Source organism: Pleurodeles waltl, chromosome 8 (assembly GCF_031143425.1).
Source record: "Pleurodeles waltl isolate 20211129_DDA chromosome 8, aPleWal1.hap1.20221129, whole genome shotgun sequence".
Lineage (NCBI taxonomy): Eukaryota > Metazoa > Chordata > Amphibia > Caudata > Salamandridae > Pleurodeles > Pleurodeles waltl.
The window spans coordinates 166,350,195-166,364,744 of NC_090447.1; the positions used below are offsets into that span (position 1 = coordinate 166,350,195).

The 14,550-nt window shown below is 41.0% G+C and overlaps 1 protein-coding gene across 1 annotated transcript in view; it reads left to right on the forward strand.

The window, feature by feature from the left end:
• The window catches only part of LOC138249505 (cyclic nucleotide-binding domain-containing protein 2-like), a 611,285-nt gene that overhangs the window by 113,592 nt on the left and 483,143 nt on the right, over positions 1-14,550 (forward strand). The window lies entirely within an intron of this gene.

Sequence of the window (14,550 nt, forward strand, 5' to 3'; positions counted from 1 at the left end):
ATCGGTCTCCAAACCCAAGCAGACATCATCAGATAAATGGACAATATGGAATGTCTGTTGATGGTGATTGTTAAGATGCAGGACTGGGCGAAGAGAACTGTTTTTATGGTCTGGCTTGACAACGCAGCTGTGGCTAGACAATTATCTGAGAACACCACGAGAGGGGCTTTGGCTTTGCCCACATTTTGTGAGCCATGAATAGAAGTGCTGATTGGGACGAAGTTGTGTGTGTCCACAAAAAAATACAACTCTCCACACACCTGTGATCATTTTGTTTATTTTTCCAGCTGTCTGAGATTGAACTTTCAGACGCACACACCTTGTATTGCTATTAAATTAAATTGTCTTAGTCCTCTAGAACGTTTTTGATGTTTCTCTGCAGAAACACAGATGGGAGGAGGGCTGTCACTAACATACATGGCTTTTTAGGTCTGGCTTAACAGTGCAACTGTCACCTTACTTTTTAACCTGCACCAATATTATTGTACAGTTCTTTGCTTCTACACAACTACATATCTATTCCAATGCTACGTGTTTGTAATGCTTTACATTACAATACAACATTGTTTTCAAGCCAGAGGTATTGGCATTGCCAACGCTTGTTTCTACAGTGGACAGTACCTTACATTACTGAAAACAATTGCTCAGTTCTTTGAAGAGTAAAGGCAAATGAATTAAATTGTTAGGCAATTGTTCTAGTTCCTTTGTCCTGTAAGTTATATTTGTATCACTTTGCAGATTTGTCCTATAGAACTCCTTTACTTATTTAGTTCATGATAAATCAAATTCTTCTTGGAGACAAAATCATCTGCTGTGTGAGACAGCCTGTTATTTTAGTTTCAATCTGTTGAACTTGTAAACCATTTCCTTTTATTTTTGGCCATTGTAGTGATCACTCAGATTGAAAGGGCTTTCACTGAATGCCTGGGGAACAACAGGAGGAAGTGATGTATCTCTCTGGTGTATTTTGTGCCGAGCCATCATAAATCAGAACTATTGGCAGTAACTGCTAAACCAGTCCTACCAGGAAGTGTACATTTCAGAGCCATTACTGATGATACAAGATATCACGAGATCTTGTAATAGTAACCTAATTGATCTCTTATTGGCGTTATCTGAAAGTGCGATAAATCAGAGAGGAGAAGGGAATTAGACCAGATGAACGGGAAGAGAAGTTGCTCAGAAAATGCGTAAAAGTGATGCGAAAAAATACGATTATGCAGAAACTATGGTTCTGTGTTCCGCTTTGTAGTTATGTTTGCCCTTCTTAAAACACCGCACAAGTTAACAAAAAAGTTACTTTAACTTAAACAAAAACAAATATGATGTTTTAAATAGGAGAAGCGTGTGCTGGCAGCGCATTCTAGGAAATGTTATTAAAGGAGCAGCACCGACGGACAATGGCAGTGCAACAACGTGAGAAAAGATGAGAGCAGAGGGGCCAAGAACTGCACGCGATTACATAGAGCATTTGCCCCTTGGAATGAAAACGAAAGCAATTCATTTATTATTATTTTTAGGTTTGGTTAAAACCGCTGTAGCTGTTGGCAGACCTCACTTCAGCACAACACACAGCGTATTAACGAGGACCTGGTCGACCCTTCCAGCCATGGCTTGTTTGGGTACGCTTCCTTCAGGCACTGGCTTGCTGAGCTCTCATTTTGGGATCAACTGGACACATTTGCCTATGTTTTCTGTACATTTTCCAATGATGACTTTGTCTAAAATGGAGTTTTGTGAAGCACTGCATGTAGTAAGAGGCCCACCACGTCAATGTCATGTTGCAACATTCATCTTACGAGAGGTTATTAGCCTTGCCTCTGGCAGGGCTTACTTTTACCTTGCCCGTGTATGCCGTCTACCCAAAGACCTTCGACTCAGTGCATGAGTGATGCATGCTGGGCCTGCTTCCCTTTCACGGTTTCCTCTTATCTATATCGGCTTGCCCGTGTTCGTCCTCCTGCGCCCACAGCTTCAATGTATGCATGTAAGTGGTATTTAGCATGAACGTAGATAAAAGGCAGCATATAGCGGTATAGTGTCAAAGGCAAGGATACAGTCAGTGGGTGATTGGAGGGGAAGCAGGTGAACTGCTACTTCTGTGGCTGTCCGTCCTCCCACAGCACAACAATTTCATAGCACTGCCAGGGCATGCCACAGTGCACTCCTTCTCCAGCATCTCATGCAGCCTCTAAGTGCTGCAGGCTGACCAGGGAGAGTGAGGTGACCAGGATGCCAGAGCTGGAGCTGTAAATGAAAGGAGGACTATCTTAGTCACTCCATACCGGACCCCCAGTGACCACAATCCACCAACTGTTGGGGTTGATCTGTCAACTCTGCCATAAAAGTACCCCAACTTCCTGGAGGTGGCCCACCACTGCTGCTTGCACATTTTTCTACCCATATCTTTTTCTACCCACTGTCTCCCCTTTGTCTGAGGGACTGGCTCTAGTTTCACCCTTTGGCACAACTGAAATCAGAGTTGATCTTCCAGACACCAACATGTTTATTGTATTTTACAAGCTTGATAATCTTTAATTGGGTTGCAACGGTTCAAGGGAGCTTTTTTGCAGTGTCATAATCTACACAGAAGGGTTTTGATGGGCTCGGCCGTGCATACATTGCACTGGCTTCCATTAAAGAAACGCCTGTCCTTCAAGGCTCTCTGCTACTGCTACAGAGCCTTTATTAAATTAGGGGCTAGCTACAGACATCACTTCATAAAACTTTATCACCCTCTGAGGTGTTTGAGATCCTCAGGTGCTTTGTGGCGGAAACTCCTCCAGTTAGGATGACTCGGCTGGAAGGCTGCCCCTTCAGCTGGCTGGCTCCCAAGCTATGGAACTCTCTTCCATTGCACCTCAGGCAGTCTAAATCAGAGCTAGTATTTCAAAAAAATCTTAAAATAGATTATCTTTGCTCGTTGAGTCCTCTTCTTAGTAGCTAGACTTATCAGCACTGGGACTCTTCCTCGAGGTAGCCATGCACTTCATAAATTGCCTATTATTCTTATTCTTATTATTCTTATTATTATTATAAAAAATGACCATGGCTGGATATGAAAAGCTAAAAAACATACTCATCAATCTAGATTCTGCAGTGCATAATTTATATATTTTGAAAATAACGAGCCAGCCACTCGACTCCCACACTCCAGACAGATTTTTTTTCTCGTCTTGTTTGCACTATTTTCTTCACATGGATGCAAACCCTGAAGTGGTCTTGAGAGGTCTACAACTCAAGAGGGACCATAGGATTCACACTGATTGTAGACTGTATTTAAAGTTACTGTATTTTAAAAGAGCAATGTTGATGCCTGACACCAGAAGTAAATGCTTTGGTGGACGTGTCCTACATTAATGAATATATGACCCATGAACCATGTGTCTGCCAGGAGAAAGCGGTATTCGTTTGTAATACAAATAGCCGTTGCTTATGGCTGAAAGTGCATCCTGATTCGTTCTTGCATGTGTGGGTGTTGCGGATAGGTGAAATTGTGTATGCCTATGTTTTCATGAATTAGCACATTAAAGCAAGTCAATGGGTTTGGCTTTCATGTGCTAAAGCATACAGTCGAGCATTATATGCAGCTGCATTTGCCAGTATGACCCTTAATCAGTCAATTCAATCTTCAGTCCAAGATAGCAGTGGGACTACACATGGATTTCTATTGTACTCAGTTCTTTTTGCACTTTATTATCCTACATGTAGAACCACATGAAGCTTCGTTGAGGGATGCAAAGTTGATACCAGATTTCATGATAGCACTGGAAATAAACGGGGCCTGATAGAGACTGTTTTTCTTATTCTTATGGCTGAAAACTTTAAGACATTTGAATTCAACACATGTGATAATATAGATGTTTGATCCTGTGTCAGGATACCAGATGGATGACTAAACAGAGACCAGATATCTTGCAACATATAAAACTGAACAAAACATGAATCAGATTAAAGAAATAAAAATACAAAGGCTAGAGTAATTCATGAATTGGTAGTGCTTTAACGTGGAATCAGCATACCCCTTAAAGATGGTGAAACACATCAAGATGACACTGCTCCAGTATACCCAGCTCATAATCGAACATACTACTTTTACACAAATTGAGGCACAAATGTCTTATTTTATCTTGAATGATAAAACTCAATGAATATCACAGAAGATATTGCTGAGGCAAATAAAATACAAAGGCCTACCAAGACTTAATTTTAAGTGCTAAAAGATGGCAACATGTCTACCACGTAATACATTGTTTTGTAACACCTATGAGATGCCATTCTATGAATAATGCGCACATTGAAGATATAATTGTACTTCGAAGACTCCAAGAGTATCCATATAGATTCAATGAACACAAGTTGTTTAAATGGATTAACTTAAAAATGATTAGGGAGGTATGCCATGCATTGTGTGATATATGAAGAGAGACACTTCCAACATATTTGTAAAGAATTTCTGATATGACAGAATAGTGACTTGTTTTGTAAACACACACCAGCAGTTATGGCTTTCTTAGAGCAATATTTATTGATGGTAAATCTGCGTTATACTCAAGATTCGCAACAATTAGGAAAATGCAAGTCATAGAATGGATCTTCTACAAAACATGTAGATAACTTCATACAAGATGGTATCTTCCAAAATATGCATAAACTAGAACACTAGCTTTATGAATCAGTGATTACTGTGAAGCCCATATTTCAATGCAGTGACAATCCTAAGAAGATGAGAAGAGCAGGTGCAATATTTTTTATGAAGAAATGGCCCAAAGAATAGTGATTTATTGATAGCAAATGTTATCACTAGAACATCGATGATGTCTATGTGCATTACAATCACAATTTGTTAGTAGGTACTGCACTTATTAAATCATAAATAAATAAATAAAAACCTTTACATGAATATGAAATATCTTCACAAGTTCAAGGAAGAAAATGTGATTGTGTCCAAGATCTCTTGGAGCATAATGTCAGCTTCTAATTCATCAAATACATGTGAACGGGAAGGAGATTTGGAAAGACTGTTAAAAAAGTGTTATATAGTAGGTTCCAATGGGGTGGTGTCTTCTGTATATAATGTCTTATAAAAGGACTGGAAGGAATTAGAGAAATCCGAGTTGGAGATTGAAGTGGTATTATCAGATTAATTGAGAATATGGCCAATAGTCTTATGTTCTGTTTGTATTTTCAGATAGTTAGCTAACTTTTTACTGGCTTTATTTTGACCTCCCTGAAAAAATGTTTATTTTTTCAGGTCGAAATGGCAGTTTAAAAGTGCAAACACAGGCTGGCAGGCCTGAGACATGTTCAAAGGGCTACGTAAGTGGGTAACACACTCTGGTGCTGGACACCAACTAGTAGCACTTAATTCACAGACCTTGGGTACAGGTAGTACCACCTTAGTAGGGACTTTCAAGTAAAATAAATGTGCTCACTGGGTGTAAGCCAATTTGATCATGTTTAGATAAGAGACCACAAGCACTGTAGCACTGGTTAGTAGTGGTAAACTGCACAGAGTCCCAAGACGAGCAAAAACGAGATCAGCAAAAACAGCAGAGGAAGTCAAAACGTTTGGGGGAAGACCACCCTAAGGCTGACAGGTTTAACATGGGTTCAATCAGAAAAGCAGGTCTAAAGCAGCAGGGCAGTCATCTAAGAGCTACCGGCTGCAGGAAGAAGAGCAGTCCTCTTGGAGCAGCAGAGCAGTCTTCTGAATTACACAGCAGGCCACAGACAGCAGGGCAGTCATTTAAGAGTCCTCTGCAGGTCCAGAATTGAACTGAAGAGTGGGTCTGAGGGTCCTAATTGTATACCTGATGGCAGCTTTGAAGTAGAAGAAACTATTGGAGCCACCCCTCTCCCTCCCATAGATGGCATTGGAATTTCCTTCTTCCCTGCCTCCAGTATGTCTGGAGGTAGAAAAGACTAGTGTGAAGTGCTTTGTGAGTGGGCTGAGACAGCTGATTTGAAGGGCAAGAGGGGCTGTGCATATAACTGTTCCTCCCATCTTGTCTGTATGCCCTGCCAACACCCAGTCTCTATTTTGTGTGACCATCTAGGAGGAATACACAAAAGCCAACTGCCAAATACACCTAGTCATGTGACCCAGGAAAATGGGCTGCGGGCTCCACATGGTTAGGACAAGAAAATGCAAATTTCTAAAGGTGACATTTTCAGGATTGTGACTTAATATCCAAAATTGCCATTGAAGAGGATTTTAAATTACAATTATGTAGACACCAAACATGACATTTCTATTGTTCAAAAACAAAAGTTATCACTTATTAAACATGTAAAACTTAAAAGTACATGTCCAATTTCTTAACTACAGTGCACAGTGCACCCTACCTTATGGGCTGTTTAGGGCTTACCTTAAGGGTGACATGTGTATTAAAAAGGGAGTTTTAGGCCTATCAAGGGGTTTATTTTGCCAAGTTGAATTGGTAGTTTACAACTGCACACAGGCTGCAGTGGCAGGCCTGAGACACGTTTTAAGGGAATGCAAAAGTGTGTGGCACAATACGTGCTGCAGGCACACTAGACTCATTTCATTTAACGGCATATATGGTATACCACTTTACTAGGGCCCTATAGTTAGATTACATATGCCAACCAGATGTAAGCCAATTTTGCCATGGTTTAGGAAGAGTGTGCAAGCACTTTAATACTGGTAAGCAGTGGCAAAGCGCACAGAGTCCTAAAAGTCAACAAAAACGGGTTCAGGAAACAGTAGGAGTGAAGGCAAAAAGTTTGGGAGTGGCCCTGCAGAGAAAGCCAAGTTCAACACTCATAAAGTGCTCAGTGACCGGGACTAGGATTGCTCTAAGACTACACTTGGTGCAATAGAATAGGTAAACCATTTTCACTCATTGTAAGAGTTGTCATTGTTTGCCTTCTGGCAGTAGAAGCTAACTCTTTGTAGCTCTTTTAAACATCTGGTTTAGACTTTCTCAGATAGTAGGGAGGTGAGAATTCCCTTGTAGGGGCCCTAAACGTAGATGAACTTAAATGTAGATGCTGTACATGTTAGTTTTGAGGAGATAAGAATGTTCTATTCAGCCAATAAGAAGTAAGAAGTGTGGAAAAGACAGCGAGAATTAGGGAAATTGAATAGCACTACGGTGGCATAGTTTGAATACCTTGTCCGAAAGGGAGACAATCTGTTGATGTACACTCAGTAGTAGCCACTAGTGAGATGTTCAAAGCATTGGCTGTATGGAAGGGGTTCAATAGACAATAATTTGAAGGTTTAAAATTTGCACCGCAATGGCTGTGGTAATGTTAAATCCACATGGAGGAACTGAATATAATTCCTAAGTTTCTATCAGAAGTAGCAAACAATAACTTTCGGAAGGTCAGTGGCTAGGTGGGCTGGTTGGTAGAACTGAAGCATGAATTTTGCTTAAGGGCTCATACAGCCATATGTTGGCGGAATGGCACTGAGATAGTTTAATATTTAAGATGGCAGGAGCTGTGAAAGGGTGAGGAATGCAAAGAATGAAAATGGTGTCATCTGCCTACAGGTGATAAGAGAAGCCAAATGAAATAATGATATGGCCTACAGAGATAGACAAAGAGAAAATCAAAGGGGACCTAGTACTAAACTGAGCAGGGAGTAGAAGAGGAAAGCTTGGAGTTCAAGGTGACTGAAAAAGAGACGTTTGAGAGGCAGAAAGATATCTATTTAAGTGCAGAGCATGTGATGCCCAACAAACTTGTGGAAGAAAGGAGATTGGATTGGTAAACAGTATTGACTACCGCAGAGATTACTTGAAGTATGAGGAATGATGATAGGTTATTATGTTGTGCTGACTTGACAAAGTTCAGTACCGGTATAAGGCAGTTCCTGAGTAGTAAAAGAAACAGAAACCTTTTTGAAAGGATTGCACTACTTTTTAAAGGACTGAAATGGGTTTCTGTGCTAATAGTCCATGGCCTAGTTGTACTAAAAAGCCTGGATAAGACAGCTTGTTCAAACTTTCCCTCAAAAAGTAACACTTTTGGAAGCAACTGCAAAGGAGTCATACCCTTCTGTGGTTGTCTTTGCATATGGAATTTGAACTGCAAATGTATGCTTCATGGGCGAATCCTACATAAACCAGTGGATACTCTCACACATGCCTTGGCATGTCACTCTGAGTAGCAATAACAGCCTGTTTGTGCAGTGGTGCGGGGCGATAACCCCAGCTGTTGGCTAGTCTGCACACATGGTGGTATGCTGTGTTTTTTCCCTCATGCAATGCTGTGCAAAAAAATAATTCTGCACTGTGATGCGTGAAAGTAAAACTGGCTCCAGACGTTCAAGCACCTTTTGAGACTGAAGGATGTTGTGGCCAGGGAAAGTAACTGAAGGGATGGAGGTGTTCAATTTAAGGTATTTTGGTAAAGGTAGTGCTACATCAGATTTGGAGCTTGAAAGGTAGGTTCTAAATATGATGCAATGGTTTAAAAGACGTTAGACAAAGAAGAGGCATGGAGGTGAGAGCAAGGGGGTTGATCATTTGGCAACTGAAAATAAAGAGAGCTTGAATAATAGACTACACTACGTGAGATGATTTCATTGGAGAAAGAGGTGAAGCAGTGAGAAGGGTAGCAGAGTATTTCTTTGGTAGGTGTAATTTTAGAGGAGACTTGTACTAGTAAGCAATCTCTGTTGCTGAGAGGCAGGAAAGTCAGGTGGGTATGTGTGACTAGGGTAATTGATTCAGAATGCCATCCTATGTTGATATGATCTATGTGATATAATATAACTGTGATTCGTGCATCAATTAAGCTTTATCTAGAGCCAGGGGTAATTGCCTAGGGCTTTGTTATTGGTTTTGAAACCCACTTTAGTTTTAATCTTTTGCCATTTTGAGTTTAGATTTAATTCCCAAAATATAAATGATAGGAGCCAGTGAGTAAAGTACACAGTCCAGATCATCAAAGAAGAAGCACATTGAACTTGGTATGTGGTAAAGGGCCACAATCATGACTTTAAATATGGTGATGATTCAGAGGAGACGGGCAAATGTTTAGTGCCGAGGTAGGAATGTTTGTGCATGATTTGTTGAGCGGAATGCTTGCTTCTCTTCCTTTGTGGTTTACATGGTTCATGTAACAAAAAGTGGTATGATTGATTTGTAATGCTACATTCATGACAAGAGTGCTTGGATTGAATCCAGGCCTCAGGAAAGGCAATCAAAATGAGAAGGGGACATGAGAATCAAAGTCCTGTGCGACACAAGGATATTGATTGCAGATAAACCAGGAATTCCGTGCACAAACAGAAAACAATGCATCTCTGGTGTTAGGGTCTGAGTATTTGGATGTTTGGTAGGTATTTAGTCTACAGCAGCATTTCCCAAACTGTGGCTGGAGGGTCACTAGCAATTTCTGGTGGGTCACAAGAGATCTTGACACATTTGCTGCGTTTAAAGACAGACGTCTAATGACAGGCGTTGTCTTCTGACAAATTGCTGCTTCTTCTTTTAACTTGGAGATTGATGTTTAATTTTCTTTTTCTGACTGAAAAGTGAGAACAGTTTTTAAATTTAACTTTGTGACAATCTTGCTGGTGTACTGGGAGTGTGAAAGGAAAGGCATAAGGATGTATTTTTTTGTAACACATAACAAAATGATATTCACTGAAGCCCGATTTCCAGACATTATCATTTGTGTGCTATATAGTTTTATTAGTGAGACTGTATGTCGTGAAAATTCAGTGGGAATTTCAATGATAACTGTGCTGTCTTTAAATGACGGTGAGCTATGCACGATGCTTTAGTAATATATTTGCAGCAGTGTGCTCCGAAACACACTGTCAGGTACACACTACACACTAACCAAGTTGGTGACATTTACAAACAATCGGTGTTAGAGAGAAACACAAAAAATTGTAAAGATTATGTTAGTTTGGTTATTCACAGCATTTTGAAAACGTGTGCTGTTTGTTATATTTAAAAAGGTGGGTCATGAAAATGTATTGTTCCAAAAACTGGGTCTTGGTTCTAAAACTTTGGGAATCTGTGGCCTATGAGAATCGAAGAAGTGGTTTGCAACTGCTTTGACAGGCCTATGAAAATTTGATAATTGCTGCAAGTCTGAGTGGATGTTTGATTGTGAGGCTGTGTGCACCACTGTGCACTGTAAAAGGCCATTGATTCTGTAGGTTGTTGAGTTATTGCGAGAGAGATGACAAATAAGTAAGGTAAGTAGAAAGAATAACTTGCCTGGACTTTTGCTTATCAAAGGAGATGATGCTCATAGATATAGAAAGAATGTGTATTAATGTTACTAAGAGTAATATAATGATAAGAAGTATTAAAACAACCTAACGCTAATATGTGACATTGGGGTAGTCCATAATGATTTTAGAGGTGAAGCAAAACGTTCATAGTTCGATGAAGCATACAAGCATAACATTGTTTTTTAAAGCAGGATGTGCATTTACCTGGGAGTGGTAAAAACATGAAGGGCTGGCCCAGGTCATCTGGCTTAACAGTCCAAGAGTGGCACAGTTTGCATGTGCCACATTGAATCACATTGTGCCACAATGCAATGTTCTGTAGCACTGTCTTCTCTATGGACTGTTGACTTCATTGAGCGGATAGGCAGTTGGAATTTTTGGGTGGGTAGACTATTCAGGAAGGTAGGAAAGCTGGCTGACCACTTGATGGTTACATTGCTGACATGCTTGGAAATGCCTCCATTAATACAGCTCAAGAGAGAGGGTTTAATTGGGCATGCAGAGGATCACGCTCAGCTCTGTGTTGCCATAAAGCTCACTGAAACGCATCAACGTACTTTGGCCCATATTTATACTTTGTGATGCAAACCAGTGCCGGCGATGGTTTGCATCAAAACATTTACCGCTGGCTAGCACCAGTCCAACATGCCAGACGGGCGCCTTATTTATGGATTGATGTTAGCTGGCACTGTGGCCTGGTTAGAGTAAAAAACAAAAAGACTCTAACCGGGCAACGCAGGCGTAGGGAAGAATGGGAGTTGTGCGTCAAAAAATGGTGCAAGTCAGGTTAGAGTAAAAAATCATGGCTCTAACCGGACTTGCGCCATTTTTTGATGCACAACCCCCATTGAAATGACTCCTATCTTAGGAAAGACAGGAGTCATGCTCCCCTGCCCAATGGCCATGCCCAGGGGACATCTGTCCCGTGGGCATGGTCACTGGGCATAGTGGCATGTAGGGGGGCCCCTCATGCCACTTAAAAAAAAATACTTACCTCTACTTACTTGTACTTAGCTGGGATGGGTCCCCCCATCCATAGGTGTCCTCCAGGGGTGGGTGAGAGTGGCAGGGGGTGTCCCTGGGGGCATGGAAGGGCACCTGTGGACTGCTTCCATTGTAAGAGACCATGGAAATGAGCCCACAGGTCCCTCAATGCCTGCCCTGACCCAGGCATTAAAAAACGGCACGAATCAGGCTGTGCACCATTTTTTAAGGCCCGGCCTCTCCTGTGTGTCAAAATGATGCAGGGGTATAAATAGGGCCCACATGCCTTAAAGTAATTTTTGGGACGGGAACGCATACCTTGCATGTCATTAATGCAAGGTGGTTTCACGCATCCAGAAAATGACGCACGCTGCTGAATTTTGACATTCACGGGTCGGGCGTCAAAGTATAAATATGGTGTTAGGTTTGCGCCAAATTTACGTCAAAAAGTTTGACGCAAATTTGGTGCAAACAGAGTATAAATATTCTCCTTTGTGTACTAAATCTGTCTAACATTGTGATAAAGTAGGTGAGGATTTTCCTGCAACATCATGTATCTTGTTCAATGATTATAAGATTAGTATCATTTGAAAAGACAAATGTTAGCTCTCTTGTTTCTCCCTTTTCTACTCTTTTAGTTCCTTAAACAATTTGTTATATTTTTTTGCATCGCATTTTGGTGGGTATGTTTACATTTTATTATTTAAACTCTTGCTGTGGCAAGTGTTTTTAACCCTCTCTATGTTGGAAAGATTATTCGATTAGTGTAGATATATTTTTATGACTGATTTGTAATTTGGTGCAGTGTCTCCAAACACGCCATTAACAGTCTGCATTTTTATATTGCTGTGGTTCTGGTTTTGTTTGTAGACTTTGAGTTGTGATGGAAGCCTGATGGGTGTTTGAATAAACGCTTCGGGCCTCGTGTGCTGCTGACTTTGTAGCTGAGGAAGACAGGATTGTGGTGGTTGGTGCGATCATTTTTTGATTTATATATCTGACCTTACTACCACCCTGCCACAGCTAAGTGTTTTAGCTTCAATTCTAAAATGGAAAACATGATTTAAGAATGGACTGGGCATGCACTTACTATAATGGAAACATTCAGATGACACTGCGTTAGCGCAGTTTTGCATCAAAATCCATAAATATGGGCCTTAGTAAGTGCACAAAAGAGGAGGGAAAGGGGAAGAAAGTACTGGACCAGTGTAGGAAGGGTGGAAGCCAGGAAATACTTTAGAAGCTCCCACAGTGATGATCGTTTTGGGCTACACATAGATTTGACAGTAGTTTCCCATACTTCAAGTACTAATAACTACGAACCAAGAAAAAGTGGGCACAATAGTGTTTGTGGGGTATGTAGGATTGCCCTTAACTTTAGCAGCTTTTATGGGAAGGGCATAGGGTTTCATCAAAGTGAAAATCCTTTTCCGTATCGATATAAAATGAAAAAACAATAGTGAACTAATCATAATCACATAATCTGACTCATAGCAGATTTTTCAATGGCAGGTTCTCTTCCAAGCTCATTAGAATGCTCAAAGAGAGGAGGGAAGGCACAGGTTCTCTTCCAAGCTCATTAGAATGCTCAAAGAGAGGAGGGAAGGCAGTGACAGTTTTGCAGTTGGAACATAAAACATAACTAAAGCTGGAAGAATAATGTCTGAATATAAGTGCCTGCTGTTGAAAGCAGTAATTATCACCCCTGATGTAACTAGACACTGGGATGTTCGAGAATATTTCGACTGCAGGTATTATCCCTGTTCCAACTTTTTGGTGAATACATGAAGGGTTTTACTCAGTGCTTAATTTGTAAGTAAAAACGTTCTGGTGCCCAAAGCTCTCCCTGCAAACACAGGGTCACTGCAATTAAATGTGCAAGCCCAGAATACTGAGGCAGCGTAATCCTAATGCCATCTCGGTCCTCTTTAATTCATTTACAACTACTCCCTGCACCCTCAGCTCTCTCTCTCTTGCAGCTTTCTGATTTCTCCCTTTGTGACGCTTTTCTATATTTCTCTTACTACGTCTTCCCTTTATGTGTCTTTGGCTCTAAACAATTGCCTGATGCAGAAAAAGAAGTGTCAGCCCCCCAAAATAAGTGCTGGTGCCTCCCACTGGCAATCACCAGTTCAAAATAGGCAGTGGTTTTACTAAGGAAAGCATCATAATCTATTCATCTCACTAGATACTGGGCGTTTTTCCAGTGTTATATTTTGTCATTTTTGACCGTCAAAATTTAATAGAGGGTGCAAACTTTACCGGGCTACTTGTAATCAAGCCCTTAGGTTTTAATTTGTTTTTGTGAGTTGGTGCAGTTTTGCTCTTTAATTTTTGAGACTGCGATGCAAGTAAAACATTTATGGGCAGATTTATGGAAAGTGGTGCTGCACCAAGTGCAGTGCCACTTTCCCTTCGCCCCTTAGTGCTCCCCTACCACCAACATGGGTGCGCCGTATTTAAAATATGGCGCACCACGGCGCATGGTATGGGGCAATAGAGTCATTCTATGTGACGCTGTTGATGTACTCTGCAGGAGTAGCGCCAAAATGTTGGTGCTACTCCTGAAGAGTGCATAGGGGCCCATTCTAAATAATGTAAGCCCCCTTTTAATTCCTGCTCCGAACAGGCATTAAAAGTGCCTTACAAAATGACACAAGAAAATCTGTTTGATTTCCTTGCGTAATTATTTCAGCCCCCCGTAACAGGGATGCCCCCTTTGCATACATTGTGCATGGCGCAGGCATCCTGTAGTACAAAGGTTTACAATGTGGTGCAATGAATGCATTGTGCTACTTTGTAAATGTGGCGCAAGGATTTTGGCCTCATTGGGCCGCATTAATGCATAAAAAAATGACTCTAATGTGGCGCAAGGTGGCGCTAGGTACTTATAAATAGGCCCCTTAATTTTCCAGACCACTGCTTGCCAAGTATTTAAAGCTGAATATCTAATTTGCAGGCATAGGATAAGGAAGTAAATGGAATAAAATGATAGAAGGCAAGTCAGAAGAAGACACTAGATAATTTAAAATGCATGTACAACGTATTTCTTTTCTTTTTCACCCAAGTTCCTTGCAAAGTTGTTCTGGAAGATACACAGGGGCATATTTAAGAGCCCCAAGTGCCTCCTTGCGCCACATTAGCGTCATTTTTTAAAAATGTTAATGTGGCCCAACGAGGCAAAAATCCCAGCGTCATATTTACAAAGTGGTGAAATGCATGCATTGAGCCACTTTGTAACCCTTTACGCTACATAATGCCTGCGCCAGGTATAATGTATGCAAAGGGGGTGTTCGCCCGTTAGGGGGTCCGAAGAAATATCCCAAAGAAATCGAAGT